The sequence below is a fragment of the Ctenopharyngodon idella genome, chromosome 10 (genome assembly GCF_019924925.1).
Source record: "Ctenopharyngodon idella isolate HZGC_01 chromosome 10, HZGC01, whole genome shotgun sequence".
Classification (NCBI taxonomy): domain Eukaryota; kingdom Metazoa; phylum Chordata; class Actinopteri; order Cypriniformes; family Xenocyprididae; genus Ctenopharyngodon; species Ctenopharyngodon idella.
This window is the reverse complement of record NC_067229.1, coordinates 42,557,388-42,577,165: the sequence shown is the minus strand read 5'-3', so window position 1 is coordinate 42,577,165 and position 19,778 is coordinate 42,557,388. Positions and strand designations below refer to the sequence as shown.

Sequence of the window (19,778 nt, the reverse complement as noted above, 5' to 3'; positions counted from 1 at the left end):
TCGCTGTCTGAGAGATGAGAGAGCGAGAAAGCGCAGCTGGTATTGTGTATATTCTGTGGAAAATGAGTATTAGAAGTGTCAGATATTTCAGTATCGATATGTATTGAAAAATCTATATTTTTGACAACACAACTTTGCACTTATTTTATTATTTCAGATGCCTTGTTAAAAGACTACAATATAATATAATATAAAGTGTATTATATATAAAATTCCAAAGTAGCTAGTATAGTGAATGTGTTACACGTCACTACTGAAATCCACCCACATTTAGCAGGTTGGCGGGTGTTTGTGTAAATTTAACATATCATTTAAAGCTCTAAATTTGAGAAAAATCATGGGTATCAGAGAACCACTGAATATTGCTGTGAAACTAAGAAGTCTCAGCAGGGGAGCTATTGAGACAAAATGTAATAAGGAGAACATTTCCCCAGATGCAGGAACATCTAAACAGTCTCCATCAGTTACAAAAGCCAGGCAGAAATTAAGACTCGTCAGTCAGAGGGGAGGCGAATATCCAAACCCTCAGCAAAAGACTGCTAGTTGTAACACAATATGCTCTACAGTTTTAATTCCCACCGCGTGCATTATTGTGCTGGAACTTGTGATTTCTCTATGGTCGGCTGCAGTTGTCTCCATGTATACTTTAATGGGATTGACTGTTAAACCTGTTTTCTGGTCAGCATAGACCCATTCTTTTGTAGAATCGGGAAAGCCAGCGGAAAAGGGTCTTAGCAGCGGCGATGTGGGAATTCTATGTTGATTCTCAAGTTATTCATTTTTCTTGTGTTTATTTCTCATCTCAGTATTGTTGATTGCTTAAACCCAGAGGGGCGTCAGAAGACTTATTCTCACCTCTACAGTGTGACTATGTGGAACTTAGATGTTTGCGAGAAGCTCCTTACTCTCACCAAACTAGAACACGCTGCTTACACTAGATCAGTGTGAGAATTAAGTTTTGGAAGCTTTTGATGGCTTCCTTTTGTAGCCTCCAGGGAGTGTTTGTTTTTATGTATTTGTTCCAGAGGAAAGAAAGTAGGCCTGACTTACATTTTTTTGTCCATAATGTCCAGGTGGATGATGGTTGCCATTAGGGATGGGTCAAGGTGGTCAATTAGTTGACTAGTAATCCAGTTAATAAGGTCAACTAGTTATTTTAGATGAGTTTTTTTATTATTATTTCTTTAATCAACATGCTGACAGGTGACAACATGCTGTGTTTTTTTATTAGGGGCTTTCGCACTGGGTAGTTCTAAGAACTCAGTTATAGGAACTAGCTGATAGTTTCTTGAGAACTAATTTCTCCATTTTTGTAGGGCCATTTTTGTAGTTGTGTTCGCACCGGCAGTAGGAACTCTGAAGCGGCCGACAGCATCATCTTTAAGCGTGGCATTTACAAACGTCGAAAAACGGTGGATGGAGGACGCCGTTATCGGAGTTGCGTTTGTTTAGTGTTGTGGGTTTTGTGATAACGGAGTTGGCATGTAAACGCATAATTTACGCGATTGAAAGAGCGAAAAATGGGGCTAAGAGACGAAATCTCCTATGACAACTTGCAGTATTACATATCATCGAGGCTGAAAAAGACAAACAACAGGTAAATTCCGTTATTGCTGTTTTCCATGTTCATGGAGTAAATGTTTACTTGGCTTTTTAAAAATGGCGGGTGCTGGTGTTTAACATGCGTTTGGCCAATCAGCGTACACTTAAGTCACTGGTAATTCCTATAGTGCGCGTTTAGACCCTACTCTGAAGTAGGATCTAATTCACTTCCCCCAAATGGAGTTCCTAGAACTTAAATCATTTCTAGTTCCTGCGGTGTGAACACGGCAAAATCCAGGTACTTCAGCCAGTAGTTCTAGGAACTGTGAAAAGGTTCCTCTGGTGTGAAAGCCCCTATTGTGTTTGTCATTTAATTAATTGAAAGTAAATTAAACGTTACATTTAGGAGCTCAAAAATACATACATTTTCATTTCCATTGACCCTCTAGGAATTCACATTTTTATGATTAGATTAAACATTAATATCATATCATCCTATCACACCCCTTACACTACCGTTTAGATGTTTGGGGTCGGTAAGATTTTTTAAAATGTTTTTAACTTTTATGCTCACTAAGGCTGCATTTATTTAACACTTTTCTATTTAATATATTTTAAAATGTAATTTATTCCTGTGATGGTAAAGCTGAACTTTCAGCATCATTACTCCAGTCACATGATTTCCTTTAGAAATCATTCTAATAGGCTGAATTTGGAACTCAATAAACATTTCTTATTATTATCAATGTTGAAAACATTTGTGCTGCTTCATATTTTTGTAACATTAAAAGTGTCTTTACTGACACCTTTGATCAATTTAATGAATCCTTGCTGAAAAAAGTATCATTTTCATAAAAAAAGTATATGGTAGCATATATTGAATTTCATTCTCATTTTCTTACTTCCTTGAATTCAGATTGAATTACAACTGAATTGGAATTTAAAAGACATTCAATTCTGGTGTCCAACAAGAATATTTGATGAGTTTTACTTGACAAAATCCTAGTCACTGGAGGGACGACTGTGGGGAGTAAATGCCGGAGGTCGGGGGGGTTGTGGTGGGTATCAGGAGACGTCTTGTCCTTCCAACACCTCATAAAATTCTAGTTTATACCTATACTTCCTGAACCTCCACTGGTTTTTCCACTTCAGTTGGTGCAAGCAGATGAAGCGAGAAGGATTCTAGAAGCATGTTCCGGTCTTAGTTAAGATGTCAATGGTGTGTCAATGTGCTTTCTCAAGGTCAACAAACCCTAATAAGAATTCACCAGGGACCACTGTTATTATCAGCTAGCAACAAAATGGCTGAGGTAAAAAAAAAAAAAAAAAAAAAAAAAAGTAATTATTCCCAGGCATGCGATAGATAAAGGCTCTCATTGCTTCTATCAGGGAAGGGATAGTTTTAGAAGGTGTTGATTTCCCAAAATGCCTCTTTTTTTTGTTACCTTCAAGAGTTAATTGTGCTTTACGCTGCTGGACATCTACCGCTAGTTAAAAATCATGACATACCCTTCAGACATAACAAGCTCCGCTTTGAGTTTCTGGGCAACGTCCAAGTTAAATGCCCTCTGTGGAATCCTTGATAACTGTTGAAAATCAGCCGATCGGGCCTTGGACGTGCTGTAAAACTGCAGCCATCACTCTGTGTCTGATGTGGAGGTCAGTGCCAGCAAAGCCAAAAGGGCACATCAATTTTTACAGCCCTCCTGAGGACGGGCAAGTTTTGCTCTCTCTCTCTATCACCTTTCCGTATGGGGTGAGCGGATGTTCGTTGTTTCTCAAGGCTGTTATTTGTATGATGTCTGATGAAGCATGTGAACAGGGCAGAAGGACAACTTTCTGACCTGAACATGATGGCAGTGGATGAATGGAAATGCAACTATTTACTTTATAGATGTTGTTGTGTTTCGTCTTTGGCCAGTAAATACACCTTCACCTGGTTTGTTTCAATCCATGCTTGGGTCAAATGTGGACAAACCCAAAATTAAAAATTTAATTAAAAAATTCAAACCAATGGTTGGATTTGTCAGTTTTTTACTCAAACATGGGTTGAAACAACCCAGCTTTTTTAAGAGTGTATATATGTACTATTTTTAGTGTTTATTAATATTTTGAATTAAGTTTTGATTACGCGCTTCTGTCTCACACACACACACACACACAAAATTTATTCAGACACCTTGAACATTTCATTCATTAATTCAGTTTATTCACTATAGTTTAAAAAAATGGTAATAAAATATGACAAGATCTCAGAGTTAAACTGTGTCAGAAAAAAAATTATCTTAATTATGTCAGATAACACAAGCAAAACATAGTCAGGTCAAAGTGTCTGAATAATTTTTGGTTCCAAATTTTTTAACAATTTTACTGGTAGTCCACTGTATGAAGAATTTTTGTGTATAATGTCACAGTTTACTTTATTTTGCTATCCTCACATAAATGAACTATAGTGTCCTGCACCCACTAGTAAAAATATATCACAAATATCAAAAATGTCTGAATAATTTTTGGTTTGACTGTATATATAAAATCATATATGATCACATATAATCATACAGTTCCTTTATTTTAGCATATTCAAATGAAAATGAATCTTTGGTTTATCTTAAATCACAACTGAAGTGTGGACATCTTGTGTACGGTTAGTGAAGCTCTATTTGATTATCAGACATTATCAGACACTATTGGTTGGTGTCCTACTTTCCAGCCTAGGAGTTTTGCAAACTCAGCCAGTGCCAGCCAATCCTTCAGATTTCTTTTTGGCAGCACAAGGACAAAACGATGGCTTAGACAGCTTCAGGGGACAGCAGAGCCGGAGAGAGATAAGAGAACAAAAACAAACAGAGCTGAGGAAGAGGAGGGGGGACGAGAGGACGACGATGAAGAAGAAGAAGAAGAAGGAGAGAAAGTTGTCAGGAATCAGGGTGACCCTGAACCGCACAGAATCATCTCCTGCCAAAATCTAGAGAAAGGAAACCAGGCCACCTTGTAATGTTTGCGCACGGCAGTCGGGCACAATGTCAAATCTACTGGCGAACACAGACGTGCTCATGTTCTGAAGGGATTGTCTTTGAAAAGGCTGATACTCAATCTAAATTTGCTCTAAACAGAGAGTAAATATGTATTCTACCTGAAATTGTTGCTTGTGTTAGGCTTTAGAGCTTCAGATAGTTCCCACAAAAAGATGTCATGTCCGCCCTTGCTCACCCTTCACTTTCAATGTATAGAAAAGCAGCAGCATTAACATTCTGTTAAACTTCTTTCTGTGTTTGACGTGCTAAAAACTTTTTATATATATATATATATATAAAATCTTAAAATGTAGTAGTTTTGCTTGTTTGTAAAACTAGTCACCCTGATATTTTTTGTTTGAGTGTCCCTGTAATCAGAACAGGTGATGTTTCTGCCAGATGACTGGTTACAATGGCATCGTTTTCTTAAAAGCAGAGTCCGCTGCCCTCTTCCTGACAGCATGGATGACCTCTCGCATTGGTCTTTTGTTGGTACAGTGCCTAGAGAATACATCCATTTGCATTTTACAATTGTTTAACAAATAGTCACCCGTGGCAGGCTATTATCCCCCACTGTGACCCCAACACACACAGCTGTGGCCTGGCATGCAGGGGTTTGTTCTCACTTGCTGGAGAGAAACCAGAGACACGAGATGCATCTGTAAGACTAATTGATGCAATAGATAGATAGATAGATAGATAGATAGATAGACGTTGTTGAGTCAAGGACAGAGTCTTTGCAATGGTTTATGTAAATGAATTGTTTGTCTCATTAAACTCGATTTTACTTGTCTGCTTTCAGTAGATATTTCTCAGGTAAATTCAGGGGGCAGTTCAAATGAGTCAAGACTTTATTTTCCATAAATCATTAGAGAAAATGCAAATGTTTCAAAATGACTCTTCAGAAACTAAAGTGTGGTGGTTCTACTAAAGGAAAACTTCTATTGCTCAGAGGTCACTATGAAAATCTTGTAGATAGAATTTCTTCCCAGAAGATTTAATTGAAATCTCTCACTTTTGATTGCAGGCTTTTGTTTTTTGGCAAATTTGAAAAGTTTGTGACATTGTTAAGGTGACATGCAGGATATTAATTTTTTTTTTTTCTCAGAAGAAAAATATGAAAAGCGGGAGACTGAGTCTCAGTTTGGTCTCCAGTTAATCTCATTGCTGTCTAGGAGAAACAATTGCGATATTTGAATTTGTTGATATTGTCCATCTAGCAGCATGTTATCGGACTTAAAGAACATGAGTCTCTTGGTACACTGGGCTGTTTTTGTTATTCTTGATCAGTTTAAACAGTTGTCATTTAAAGGATTAGTTCACTTTGAAATGAAAATTAGCCCAACCTTTACTCACCCTCAAGCCATCCTAGGTGTATATGACTTTCTTGTTTCTGACGAAGACAATTGAATAAATATTAATAAATATCCTGAGCTTTATAATGGCATTGATAGGGTTCAGTGAGTATGAGCTGAACAAAGTGCTTCCATCCACATCCATTGATCATAAACGTGTACTCCACATGGCTCCAGAGTGTTAATAAAGGCCTTCTGAAGCGAAGCGATGCGTTTGTGTAAAAAAAATCCATATTTAAACAAGTTATGAAGTCGAATCAACGTACGCAGAAATGTAAACCTCTTGCAGTTCACAAAGCTTACGCTACGTCATGCGCGTTTCCTGTTAACCTTGCAGAAAAAGTGTAATTGACGCAGCGCCAGTTTACACTTTCTTCGTAACTTGTATACGGAAGGTGGTCTGGCAGAAGCTCGATATTTGACTTCATAACTTATTTAAATGAAACCCAAAAAAATGCATCTATCATCATAAAAATAATCCATATGGCTCACAGTTATTAAAGGCCTTCTGAAGCAAAGCGATGGGTTTCTGTGAGAAAAACATCCATATTTAAAACTTTATAAACTAAAATAACTAGCTCCCGGCAGACGACCATACACGTACAACGCAAGTTGACTTGCGCCACAAGAGTAACCCCAGACGGCATGTATGACGAACGAGGTAAGAGCATCGTAAGCTTAGATGCCTCCCGCGTTTAAACAAATAGGGGTGGGCAACAAACTCAAGCTCCGCTTCTCTTATATTAAAATCCTCTGACATTTCTCTTTAAAATTTCTTGTTTTAGACTTCTAATTCTTGACTGATGTTTTGTTTTGCTCTATCTTATGCTCTTCCGTGTTCGTCATGCGTCGGGTCGGGGGTTACTCTTCTGCCACAAATCGATGCGTACGATAGTATCGATATCGGTATCGATAGTTATTAAAGGTTTAATAAAGTTTTAGTCGTTTCTTACAAAACCCCATCGATTCGCTTCAGAAGGCCTTTATTGACCCCCTGGAGCCATATGGATTATTTTTATGATGGATGGATGCATTTTTTTTTGGGCTTGAAAATCTCGCCCCCCCTTTCACTGCCATTATAAAGCTTGGAAGAGCCAGGATATTTTTAAATACATCTCCGATTGTGTTCGTCTGAAAGAAGATAGTCATATACACCTACATAGGATGGCTTGGGAGTGAGTAAATCATGGGATAAGTTTCATTTTTGGGTGAACTATCCCTTTAAAGAGCAACCTCTGAGCAATAACATTTTCCTCCGGGTGGCCATAAAAGCATCAAGTTTGATCCCAAAGTGGAGATGAGGGGAGGTTTTGTGTATCCAGCATTGGCAGAGTTAATGTGAGGGGTTAATCTGGGTCCGGCTTTCATTAGTTGGACAGTTTTATTGCAGTTGTCTGCGCAGCTTCCTGTGTAGTCCCTGCACAGCTGACATTGGGCGGTCCGAGACAGAGACAATCTGAATGCTTTGCATATGTGGGTCTGTGTGTGTGGTTGTGTGTGTGTGTGTGTGTGGATACTGCTGTTTTGTCTTTACTGGGATTCCCTCAGGGCCAGAACAGGTCACAGCTGTACAGAACATTGCCAGTGTTGTTGAGACATTAGAAGTGTGTGTATGTGTGCGCGCGTGTGTAAATTCACTGTGTTTGTGTTAAGACAGCTGATGCATGAAATGGAACTCAGGTAAGCGCGGGGGCCCGCGGCTGTCTCATGTCTTCCACCAAGTGATTTTACTCTGGCGCATTGATTTTGTTCCTCACAAGCTCACAGCTGGGCAAAAAGAATCAGCTGACTGACAGAGTCCTGACGTTTGACAGGTTAAACCCTTAGAAAGAGAACATGCAGTTAGTGTTACATTACATAGAGCAGCAGACAAACAAACCAACCAGCGGTGCAAATTTTTTAATCAAATATATGTGACCCTGGACCACAAAACCAGTCATAAGTCGCAAGGGTATATTTGTAGCAATAGCCAACAATAATACATTGTATGGGTCAAAATTATAAATTTTTCTTTTATGCCAAAAATCATTAGGATATTAAGTAAAGATCATGTTCCATAAAGATATTTTGTAAATTTCCTACCGTAAATATATCAAAAATGTATTTTTGTGAGTTGATATGCATTGCTAAGGACTTCATCTGGACAACTTTAAAGGCGATTTTCTCAATATTTTGATTTTTTTGCACCCTCAGATTTTCAAATAGTTGTATTTCGGCCAAATATTGTCTTATCCTAACAAACCATACATCAATGGAAAGCTTATTTATTCAGTTTTCAGGTGATGTATAAATCTCAATTTCAAAAAATTGGCCCTTATGACTGGTTTTGTGGTCCAGGGTCACGTATTTGAATTCAAAGTCCCTCCAAAAATATTTCATTTTTATATTTTTTTATATTGCATACATTTATTATTATATAACGTAATATAATATGTAATAATAAATAAAATAATAATTTAAATTATTATTTGAATTTATTATTACACATTTATTTGAATTTATTATTTAAATTACAATTTGTTGCAACTTAACATATATAATATTATAATAATTTGTTATTTATTGTAATATACTAATATTTAATTATTGTATTCATTTATTTTTATTTTTGATAATTGTTAAAGGTAAAAAAGAAGTGAGTTACAAAAAAAATAAAGTTACATTTTGCGCAGATTGTTTATTTTAATGGTAAAATATGTCAGTTTATCATTCTCTCATTTATCCAAACTCATGTTGTTCAACATGTATTACTTTTCATGTTTCTCAATCAATTTTTTCATTTATTTATTTATTTAATAGGTTAGGGTTCAAAGCTGTTGTATGGCTTCAGAAAACTTGTAATGTAACACATATTTTGATGCTTTTTTCTTTCTTTTGGAACTCAACAGCATCCTGTCTCCATTCAAATCCATTGTATTGGCAAGAGCAGCATGAACATTTGTCAAAATATCTCCATTTGTTTTCCACAGAAGAAAGAACTGGTTTGGAACAACTTGAGGGTAAGTAAATAATGATCGCATTTTCATTTTTTGGGCAAACTATCCTTTTCTCATTTTCTTCCTCTAAAAAATGTACACTGGTAAAATGAGGACACACAAGCCCCATCCAGACCTCATAAGTGAGACCTGCAGCTTGTGTCAGCCAGCAGAGCATTCTGGGAACTCTGAATAATAAGTGTTTAGTCCTGATCAATGGGAGCCACCACGCTGTTAGTGGCAAAATCAATACAGTTTTCTGTGCTATTACAATAGGCTGTCTTGTTGCAAATGAGCTCTGAAACAGAGTTGTCTGGAAGAGATGTCGAAGCAGAGCAACCTGCAGAAGTTCAGAGTAATAAAGAGGTCAACAGCTTCCATTACTGCTGCACTGAGGGAACCTCTCAGGATTCAGCACAGTCATTACTTTCACTGTTCAGAGTGTTCTTTGATTTTCCTTGTTTCAAAGAATAAAGGTTGAAATATGACCAACAAACATTAGTCATTAAAGTCAACAAGAATTGTGCTTTGCAACCATTACTACTGTAATTTAACATTAACTACCGGTCAAAAGTTTGGGGTCGGGAAGGTTTATTATTGTTTTTAAAAGAGGTCTCATATGCTCACAAAGGCTGCATTTATTTGATAAAAAATACAGTAAAATATTGTGAAATATCAGTAATAACTGTTTTCTATTTTTTAATATATTTTAAAATGTAGTTTATCCTGTATTTTCAGCATCATTACTCCAGTCTTCAGTGTCACATGATCCTTCAGAAATCATTCTAATATGATGTTATTTACATTTACATACGTTTTTTTCAGGATTCTTTGATGAATAGAAAGTTCAAAAGAAAAGTGTTTATTTGAAATATATATTTTTGTAACATTATAAAGGTCTTTGCTGTCACTTTTGACCATTTTAATGAATCTTTGCTAAATAAAAGTATTAATTTCTTTTTAAAAATCTTACTGAGGCCAAACTTTTGAACAGTACTGTATTTCTTTAGCTTTCATTTTTCCAAGTGAAAAAATAATATTTAGAATTAAATTATTTAGGACGGTACTTGATTTTATCCATCAGGTTTTGATTGGTTAATGAAAATATATCTTGGTAAAATATAACATGATAAAATATGACATTATTGGATATATATTTTTTTTTCTTTCATCCGCAACCTTCATTACATCAACAAAAGAAAAGTTTCAGACTACATTTTGACAAAGAAAAAACAAACACACTTTCTCTTTAGAATAATGTCCACTAATGAATCATGTGTGTTAAAACTAAGGACATTTTATAGCCTTTTAAGACAATATGACATCCAGAGTGAAAATGTAAATGATTAAAATGAGATTTCTGTTCGCATCTTCCCTCTAAATCAAATGAAACCTCAGTGTGTTGTGAGCTCATGAATCAAACTGCAGTCAGAGAGTTCAGCTCACTGTGAGAGCCCGTTCTCCAGCTGAGTGACCTTTAACGCACGTCCCTCAGTGAGACTGGATCATTTTCCCTTGAAGAGATCCATCAGGATTCTATGTACGTGTTTATGAGGCTGAGATGAGAACAGTTGTGTCTGAGAAATAGAAAATACTAAGCAACACTAAAAAGTGCATTTCTCTCTTGTTTTGTCTGAGTGGGTGATGAAATATAGCTTTTTGCTGCTGACATTAGCTCATGCAGCATTCGGACAACTTGTTTGGTGCAAATAAAATCAATAGGAGCATGAATTGTACGTTTCAAAACATGTCGTCACAGTAATGTCAAATCCTGGTCAGTTACAATTCAGATCTTTTTCAACCCTTTTGTTTCCACGCTCAGCTCAGTCTCTGGGGAAGGCTCAGGGTTAATGGCACAAATGGTTCAATGCATGTTTGTGTGATCCCTATCGTCTCACTGCCTGATAAATATGACCTTATTGTGACCTTTGCATGCAGCCCAACCCCAGCATGCAGAGGACAGACATGATTTTCCAGATTCAGGCACTGCACTGATCTTCCATTATCAGTGTTTAATATAATGCAGTCAAAAGTGAGATGTCTTAAGGGATAGATCACCAAAAAAATGAAAATTCTTACCCGCATTCCAAACCTGTATGACTTTCTTTCTTCTGTGGAACACAAAAGGTGAATTTTTTGAACGATATCCTGGTAATTTTTTGCAATATATTAAAATTTCATAATTAAAACTGGGGTTGTCAGCACCAAAATGACAAGAAAGTCTTTTGAAGTCATATGATAACTTTAGGTTATGAACAGACTAAAGTAGTTAAGTAGTTATTCACTAATAATTTTCCCCTAGAGGAGGCTGTTAACCATTGTGTAACCGAATCATTGAGTTTAATTCTGAATTCAGAACTGCATACTAGTATACTACTCATACTATTTTTACCACATCTTTCTATTGCAGAAATAGTAAGAGTAGTATGCTAGTATGCGGTTCTGAATTCAGCAAGAGTCGAACTAGAGAACCAGATCAGTCTGATTTGTGAACAAATCATTCATACCGTATTCAAGTGGATGCTGATTCATTGAAACGATATGCCTAAAAAACTATTCATTCATGAATCAGACATCTGTACTGCTATGATTTAAACAGTGGTGTGCAGTGGTGTTCTGAAATGAGGAGTCCTCATAGTTTTAAGTTTTATTAATGTTTTTTATATAAATCAAATGTAAATTTATGTCCCAGTTACACTTAATGTTGTCACATTTTCCTGGTTAAATAAACATTACTTCACATAACATACAAAAAACAAATACAGTTTTATTTTATATTTTTATATTAACAATGTGAGTAATGTTCTATTTATTGAAACCAAGTATACCTAAATCTCATCAGGGTTTATGCATTTTTACATTTATTCCAAAAGAATAAATAAAGGCAGTAACAATTTAAACAATATATTATATTTGTGAACTGATGTTGAGTTGTTCTTTTTAATAGCCAACTTATTTTCGGATTATCAGTCATCAAGCTTGGTAAACAATGTACCTTTAATTTCACCAAGCTGATTGCTCACTAAAACCCCCCACAGTCATCATGTTTTCAGGCCATTTTAAGTTTGATTTTGATGTGACATGAAGCGGTATTATCTAAGTGGGTGAGTTGTTTACTTACTTTTTAATTAGTCTTCCCATTAACGGCATCATTTTTTTTTATTTATTTTTTTTTATTCAGGCCAATCATGAATGTGCACGAAAACAAGAGGCGGGATTTATCGCACAAACCAATAATATCCAACCATAACCAATCATATCCAATCAGCGTGATGGAGGCATTGCCTCCTCTCATGTGATTTTTCCTCATTCATTCTCAATTACCCCCCACCAAACCCACCGCATGTTTTAAGGGGTCTGTTAAAACTCAATGGGCTTAGAGGAGGCAAGCCTCCCGCTGTATATGAAGAGTTTGGTTCCAAAACGCTATAACTCCATTTTGATTAATTTGAGTAAAAAGGTGTTTTCTTTACCAAGAAAGTGGCAAGATGAAAACCACTAAACTTTCACATAGCATCTTTTGGGTATAAAAACATTGAAAATTCAAACCTACATTTTGATTTTAAAAGGTTTATTATAAAAACAGATTAGTTTTTCCCCAAAATGCAATAAATCCATCAATATAAAAGTTATTTTTCATATTGAAAATACACAACAAAGTAAGTTGATTCACATATATGACAGCCTCTGAACTTTGTCAATACTAATCTTATATGACTAAAAATACATTCAGTCGTCGCTCCCAAAATGAATTCAACGAGTCATCTTGTTAATGTTATAAATGAATTATGTCTCCGTTTGTCATTACCGATTATTACAGAGTACCTGGCCCCACCGCACGGTTAAAATAAACACATTTACAGAGTACATTGTTATTAAAAATGGCTTTTAAAAAAACTGTCCATGATTCAGTTTTGGGGACCATGACAGAAGTTTGATGCTGTCATGGAACAAGCAACAGCCGGCATTTTTCCTCCTCCCGACTCGAGTGCCTCATCTTCTTAATTTCCTTACGTAAATGATTACATTTCAATGACTGTTTCTTTCCCACCGCAGAAACCACCACAGGTTCATGAATGCCGTCAAAATTATTAATTGTTCTGTTTTTTTTTTTATCACAAAGTACAAAGTAGATAAGGAAAACTAGGATGCCGGGTGTATTCAGAGCGCCGCCATTACTGTTTACAGTGCCTGGAATGGTGCGCTGTGATTGGTTGAGCAGATATATTGCATTCTGCAGAGAAAGGAGACTGGCGTTTGTCGCGTTTTGGAAAGAAAGGGAGAAAACATGACAGAATAACACAACGGATATTGCATTTTGCACAAAATTAATAAATGACTTTTCAGTACCGACCAGATACAATACTGATTTTGGCAGAAACTCAATTTTTTTTTAAAATGCCATTTATCGCGTTTTGGAACCAAACTCTTCATATATAAATGAAACATATTGTGAATGATTCATCCATGCATAAGATCAATTTAGCAGAATTTTCATGTTGGCATTAATTCTCCTTTTCTTGTGGCATACAAAAGTCATTTGGACCACTTTTATGATACTTTTATGGTGCATTTTTGTCATTTTGGAGCTTGACAACCACCTTTTGTGTTCCTCAGAAGAGGGAAAGTCATAGCGACATGAGGTTGAGTAAATGATGACAGAATGTTCCTTTTTGGCTGAACTATTCCCATGACACCTCAATCTTACAGAGCTCATATCCAGATCACAAAACCCGCCACACTATCTCTCGCTCTCTTCCTTATGCATCTATTATTCATCCAGACTTTCTCTCAACGCAGCACCTCACACTGCCAAAACACTCGTGCTAATAAGGCTCATAGCTTTCCTCGATGATTATGTGTGACAGCTTGGTCAGGAATTAGCCTCACTTTCACCCCTCTGAGAGGCACAGAGTGCCTGTGGCGCCCCGCGGTCAGTCTTCTGACACTCCCAAATGGAGTCAGGCCCGAGAACTGCCTGGATCCAGCACAGCCAGCCTTCTGCGCCCGGGGTCTGGCCCATTCTGTTTGTTCAGCAGACATTTTAACCTTCATCTCAGAACAATAAAACAAGAATAGAGCGAATGTGTGCGTGTGAAAGAGAGAGACAGTGGGGGTATTTGACACATCTCCTTAAGCCACTGTGTGCTTTATTATCTTTGGCAGGTCTTATTGGTCGTGCTAATCAAGTGAACGATTTGCCACCCTCATTCCCGGCAACTGACAAATGCATTACGAACCGAAGGGATCGTGCGACCTTGAACGTGTCACCTGCAAACCAGCTGGCGCTTTCTCCGCCAGCAGGAAACGACCTTTCGGAGGTCAATAAACTAAATAATTCACAAAGGTTATTCACTTTGCGCTGAATGCACAACAAATCTGTAACTCCTTTGCAGCTGGAGTCGGTTCATAACGCGGATCCAGTTTCGATCACATTCATGGCACAGGACATATGCTCGATTTCTTTGCCCTCTCAGACTACAAACATGAAGACTTCATGAATTATTCAAACATTTGGCTTTGATGTGAAACATTTAGTGGCATTTGATAACGCAGGGCGTTTATGATGTGTACACTAACTTCACAATTTTGGCCGAGATTATATGAGGCTTGGCACTAATGTCTATGCCAACAAATTATGATCATTGAAGTTATCAGTATACAGCTGCGAGCTTCTCCAGATCACACACGATTCCCATCTGCATGAGGTAAGAGTGTCAAACGTCAGCTTTAAAGGCTACATTAAGAATGGAAACATCAACGGTGGCAGCCAATGAGATGGAAATGTGCCAGCAGTTCACACTAGGACAGAAAACACAGTTGCTACTGTTAACTGCCAATAATTCACTATTCTCGCTAGCCAATTGTAAATATCTGAGTGGTAAATATCTTCTGTATCCACACCTCACAATCTTTTTGATTTTTTTTTAAATCAGTAGGGTCACCTAAATGCAACTGAAGCAAAACTAAAGGCAAGAACGATAAGTATAAAGATGACTATAGTGATAAATATAAAAGCATCAAAAATAGTTCTGAAAGTGATTCCAACGACATCTTTTCTCTGTGCCGTTATCATTATAGCTGTGGTGTGGACTTATTAAATCCTAGTTATAAGTATTAAATAAATCAAATTAACAAAAAGAAAAAAAATTTTCTAAATTCAGTTAAAATCCACATTTTTGTACACAAAAAGTACACACCTGGTAATGTGGATTAAAAATGTAACTTAGGTAACTGTTACAAAGAGAGATCAGAGAATGAATTTCATCAACTAATAAGGCAGGAAAATGTTTTATATCTCATCATCTCTCTGGTTTTGGTCTGTCTTTGAGTTAGGCCAGTGCGCTTTGCCTCTATAATGTTTATCAGATGTGTTTGGTTGCATATTGGAAAAATCTTATTTTTATGTGCCAGTGTAAATGCAGCCTAAAAGTAAAACCCAAAGTATGTTGGACTGAACACTTAGCAGTTGACACATGCGAATTGGAAAGTTTCATCTTTGTCCAGTGTCAGCGCTATTTTCTCCACAAGTTATGGCTGATAAAAAGATCTTTAAAATCTCCTTTAAACTAGAGTTGCGGTTATCTTTTAACCCCCTATTATTGTCATCTACGGTAGTTTGTTGTTGCTCCATCAAATCAATTTCTTTTTTGACTGTTAAACAATGGGCCAATGTTGCCACATTGTGAAAAAACAAATTAGTGCCAAAAAATTCTATGAAAATATAGCCATGTCCTAAATGGCACCCTTAACACAAGTGGTCGTACGATGCATGCACGTAGTGAATTTGCCGAGTTAGACGCATTCCTAGGTCAACATATTTTGTTGACCATGGAACAGCATTCCTGTCCGAAAATCCTACCCCTACCCCTAAACCTAACCCTACCCATAAGTTATCCCTAAAATCAGAGGGAAATGATAGGTGAATAACACTGATGTAGAAGCACCTAACCCTGGTTATAAGCCTAAACTGGACATAAACTGTAAACTTGTCTCTCAGATCTGATTGGTTGATTGGAATGTTGTTCCAGGATCAACAAAGATGTTGATTCAGAAACATGTTGCACTTGAATCTGTGTCCACCAACATCGTCAGTCGCTAAATTGCCTCTTGAGATCAGGGGCGTGAGGTTTACATGCACAACTCTTACTGACCTACTGCAGTTACACTCACCCCCCTAAACCTCACTCCTATCCGGGTCACGGCACCAATGTAACCCCTCCTGTTCGAACCGCCTGCTCTAAGCGGGACTCGAACCCAGGTCAGCCAGCGTGGGAGTAGGGCGCTCTAACAAGATGGCCAAAGACCGCAGTCTCTAGAGCGCCTCTTGAAATCAGGGGAGTGAGGTTTACACGCACAGCTCTTACTGGCTTACAACAGTTACACTCACCCCCCTAAACCTTACTCCCTTCCGGGTCACGGCACCAATGTAACCCCTCCTGTTCAAACTGCCTGCTCTAAGCGGGACTCGTACCTGGGTCAGCCGGCATGGGAGTCGGGCACTGTAACAAGGAGGCTAAAGACCACAGTCTCTAGAGCACCTCTTGAAATCAGGGGAGTGAGGTTTACACGCAGAGCTCTTACTAGCCTACAAAAGTTACTCTAAGCGGGACTCAAACCCTGGTCCACCGGCATGGGAGTCGGGCACTGTAACAAGGAGGCTAAAGACCACAGTCTCTAGCGTCAGTCGCTAGAGAGCCTCTTGAGATCAGGAGAGTGAGGTTTACATGCACAGCCTTACTGGCCTACGAAAGTTAAACAAGGATATGCATACAGCCGACCACATAACCTTGCAAAGCATACTTTATTTGATATTGTGTGTAAACACAGGCGGTCGACACATGGTCACTGGAAACTTTCATCTTTGTCCAGTGTCTGCGCTGTGACTTTGCAGGAATGTCTTTGTACTCCTTTTTAAACTGGAGTTGTGGTCTTTGTGGGTTTTAATGCATCCGTGTTTGATGTAACTGTGGTATTATGTAGTACTATGATTGAATCACCCTGGCCGACCCCAGCAGGTGGGGTTTGTCTGAAGATTAGATAAAACAGGCGCTGGCTTCCATATGGCACTGAAACTCACTAAAGATTAAATATGTTTACTTACCCTTGGACTAGGTAAGTCAAGACAAATACATCCATATGACTTGGCCAGTGTATGGTCCCCAACATAATGACTAATTCATGATACTATTCCTCACAGGTGTTTATTAGATGGACTCAAATGTCACCATGTAGTTCCAGTCTGCGTCAGGATCGTTTCCGCTGGCCTTGTGCCATGCTGTAATCATACACTGCATAACTGATGTCTCAAAGCTGCTGAAACATCAGTATTTTCCAGCAGATGCAGAGGGTTTGTAGCTGTTACATGCATCAAAAGCAGCACACACCTGGCAGCACGCTGCGGGATATTTCTCGTGGACGCAGGTCTGACTGCAGTAATGACACTGTGTGTGTGTCTGTGGATCTGATGTGAGGCTGTGTAAATGCACAAGTGTCATGAGACTTGAAAAGTCACATCTCATGTGTAGTGCTGGAAAACTGTCCCATTCATTTAATCAAATCCTAAATATTTCTCTCATTAGTAGCTCTTTGTAGTCCAATTCATTCTAGTGAATCGGTTTGTCCTAAACGGTTCTCTCTCCCATATGTAGCATTGCATGGTTTTTTCCTAAACCAGTTAAGTCCAATTTTTAACTAGGAAACTCATATTTACAATGATTCCGATAGCACGTGACAAGGAAACCAAACATAATCCTGACAATAACCATAACTTTAAAGTTTTAATAATCGTTTTAATCCATGAAGTCTGACATTTGCTTGACCGGTGACTGTTTGATTTAGGCTACATCTACATTAATCCGGAGACTCCTGAAAATGAAGTTTTCATTTAAAAATGACATCATCCACACTAGCATTTTAAAGCATTTTCCAAAAGTTGCTCATCCACACTGAAACGTCTGAAAAAGTTTTCCAAAAATTGCTCATGCACGCCGAAATGTCTGAAAACGCTTAAATCACCTTACTGCGCATGCGTAAAACATACTAAAAGCTCACGAGATGATGCAGAGAGAGCAGAAATAACAAAGTTCTCACGCTATTCTTCTGGCACGATCGTTTTATTAGCACAATAATAATACCGCATCACTCACTGTTGCGTCCAGAGTAAATTCTCAGTCATCTTTGGAGAAATGTAATACAAAGATTCTACAAAGGAGCACTTAACTTGAGCAATACTGTTAATGTAAATAGCAGGCACAACAATGCCGGTATAACTATAGATATCTATGGGTACAATATGCATCACATGTCCTAAACATGTGTCATAATTTTCAACTATCTCCGTTTTCACCATCCAGACTACAACGCAAGAACAGCATTTTCAAATTTATCCAGCGTTTTCAAGAGCTCAGTTTTCCTTGACAAAAACGCCATCTCAGTGTGGACGGAAGGCAAAAACGTGAAAAAGATGCGTTTTTAAGTGAAAACGTATCAGTGTGGACAAGGCCTCAGTTGACCAATAAAATCAGATCTGGGGCGGTGTTTGTGCTAAATTGGTTTGGGGAAAATTAACATAAATAGCATTAGAATGTATTTATTATACAGAATCAAATCATCCCAAATGGTTCTCTCTCTCATATGTAGATTTGGAAAATCTGATTCATTCTAATGACAGTTTATTTAAATGATTCACAAAAGTACTCACTGATCAGTGTAGAACATTTTAGGTGTTCTTTTCCATAGTGGAATATTTTATTTAATTTCGCTGTTTATTACAATATTTTCACCTCAGTTATATACATAAACTTATATTCTAGTTTTTAAATTATATTTAGTGTAAATAAATACTGAATTGTGTTACTTAACAATAGAAACTGTATGCATATATAATTGTAAATTGAATATGAATTTGAATTGAGGAAGCAATGTAGACTTTACAGTATTATTTCTAAAATAAAGCAGAATTAAAAGGAACTGAAATTCATATGCTGTAAGTATTTTTGTATAAAAGAAGCTACACTTAGCTTGACATCATTAGCTTGACAAAAAGCTATCATATGGCTAAAGAATAATTGAAATATAGCACATAAGTAATACTGACTTCAATTGGTGTTTTAATGGTGCATTTTTTTGTGCTTTTTGCTGCTTGACAGAAGCCAGGCCACTATATGCTTTCATTACATTCAAGCAGCATGAACATTCCTCAAAATTTCTCCCCGTGTTTCATGGAAGAAAGAAAATCATGCAGGCTTGCGGCGACACAAGTCTGAGTAAATGATGACAGCATTTTCATTTCTGGATGAACTATTCCTTTTAAAGGCCGAGGAGGAAGATAAATACAGTGAGACAGAGCGAGACAGTGAGAGAGGAGTGCGTGTGTGAGGGGCGGGTGAGATTTTCACAGTGTGAAGGACAAAGTTAGTGACCCGTAGATTATTCAGAGGAGATTGTGTTTCAGGGCCATCTGAAGGTCAGACTGAATATTTTATCTCTCTGCTCTCCATAATTTGCTTTCAGCAGTTGGAAACTGTTTAATCACAGACAGCCGCATAGAGGTCATCCTTACATCAACATTTGATCTGCAGCATAAATTATAGGGGAGCTACAAACTTCCTTTTTTAATAGCAAAATATTTGTAGAGGGCCAGATGTTGCTGACATTTTGCAACTGATTTGTAACATGGCAAAAAAAAACTCTGCACATGGACTTCTCAGTAGAGACTATAATTGTTTGCCGGACGCAGATAACAGTGGGGCAATGAGGGGTCAAAAAGGTCATCGCTTTCACACTATGAAGGGTCACGGCTGCTATTGACTGAAGCGCAAGGTTGATGTGACTCATTTAAACTCCATTTGTATTTGTCTGGTCAATGCATTCCACCTCACTTTATTTAT

The 19,778-nt window shown here is 37.5% G+C and overlaps 1 protein-coding gene across 1 annotated transcript in view; it reads left to right on the top strand.

Moving 5' to 3' along the window:
* The window catches only part of nrip1b (nuclear receptor interacting protein 1b), a 65,513-nt gene that overhangs the window by 7,964 nt on the left and 37,771 nt on the right, over positions 1-19,778 (top strand). The window contains exon 2 of the mRNA XM_051909464.1: positions 8,800-8,910. The gene's annotated coding sequence lies outside the window, so the exon portion shown is untranslated. The remainder of the gene's footprint in view (positions 1-8,799; positions 8,911-19,778) is intronic.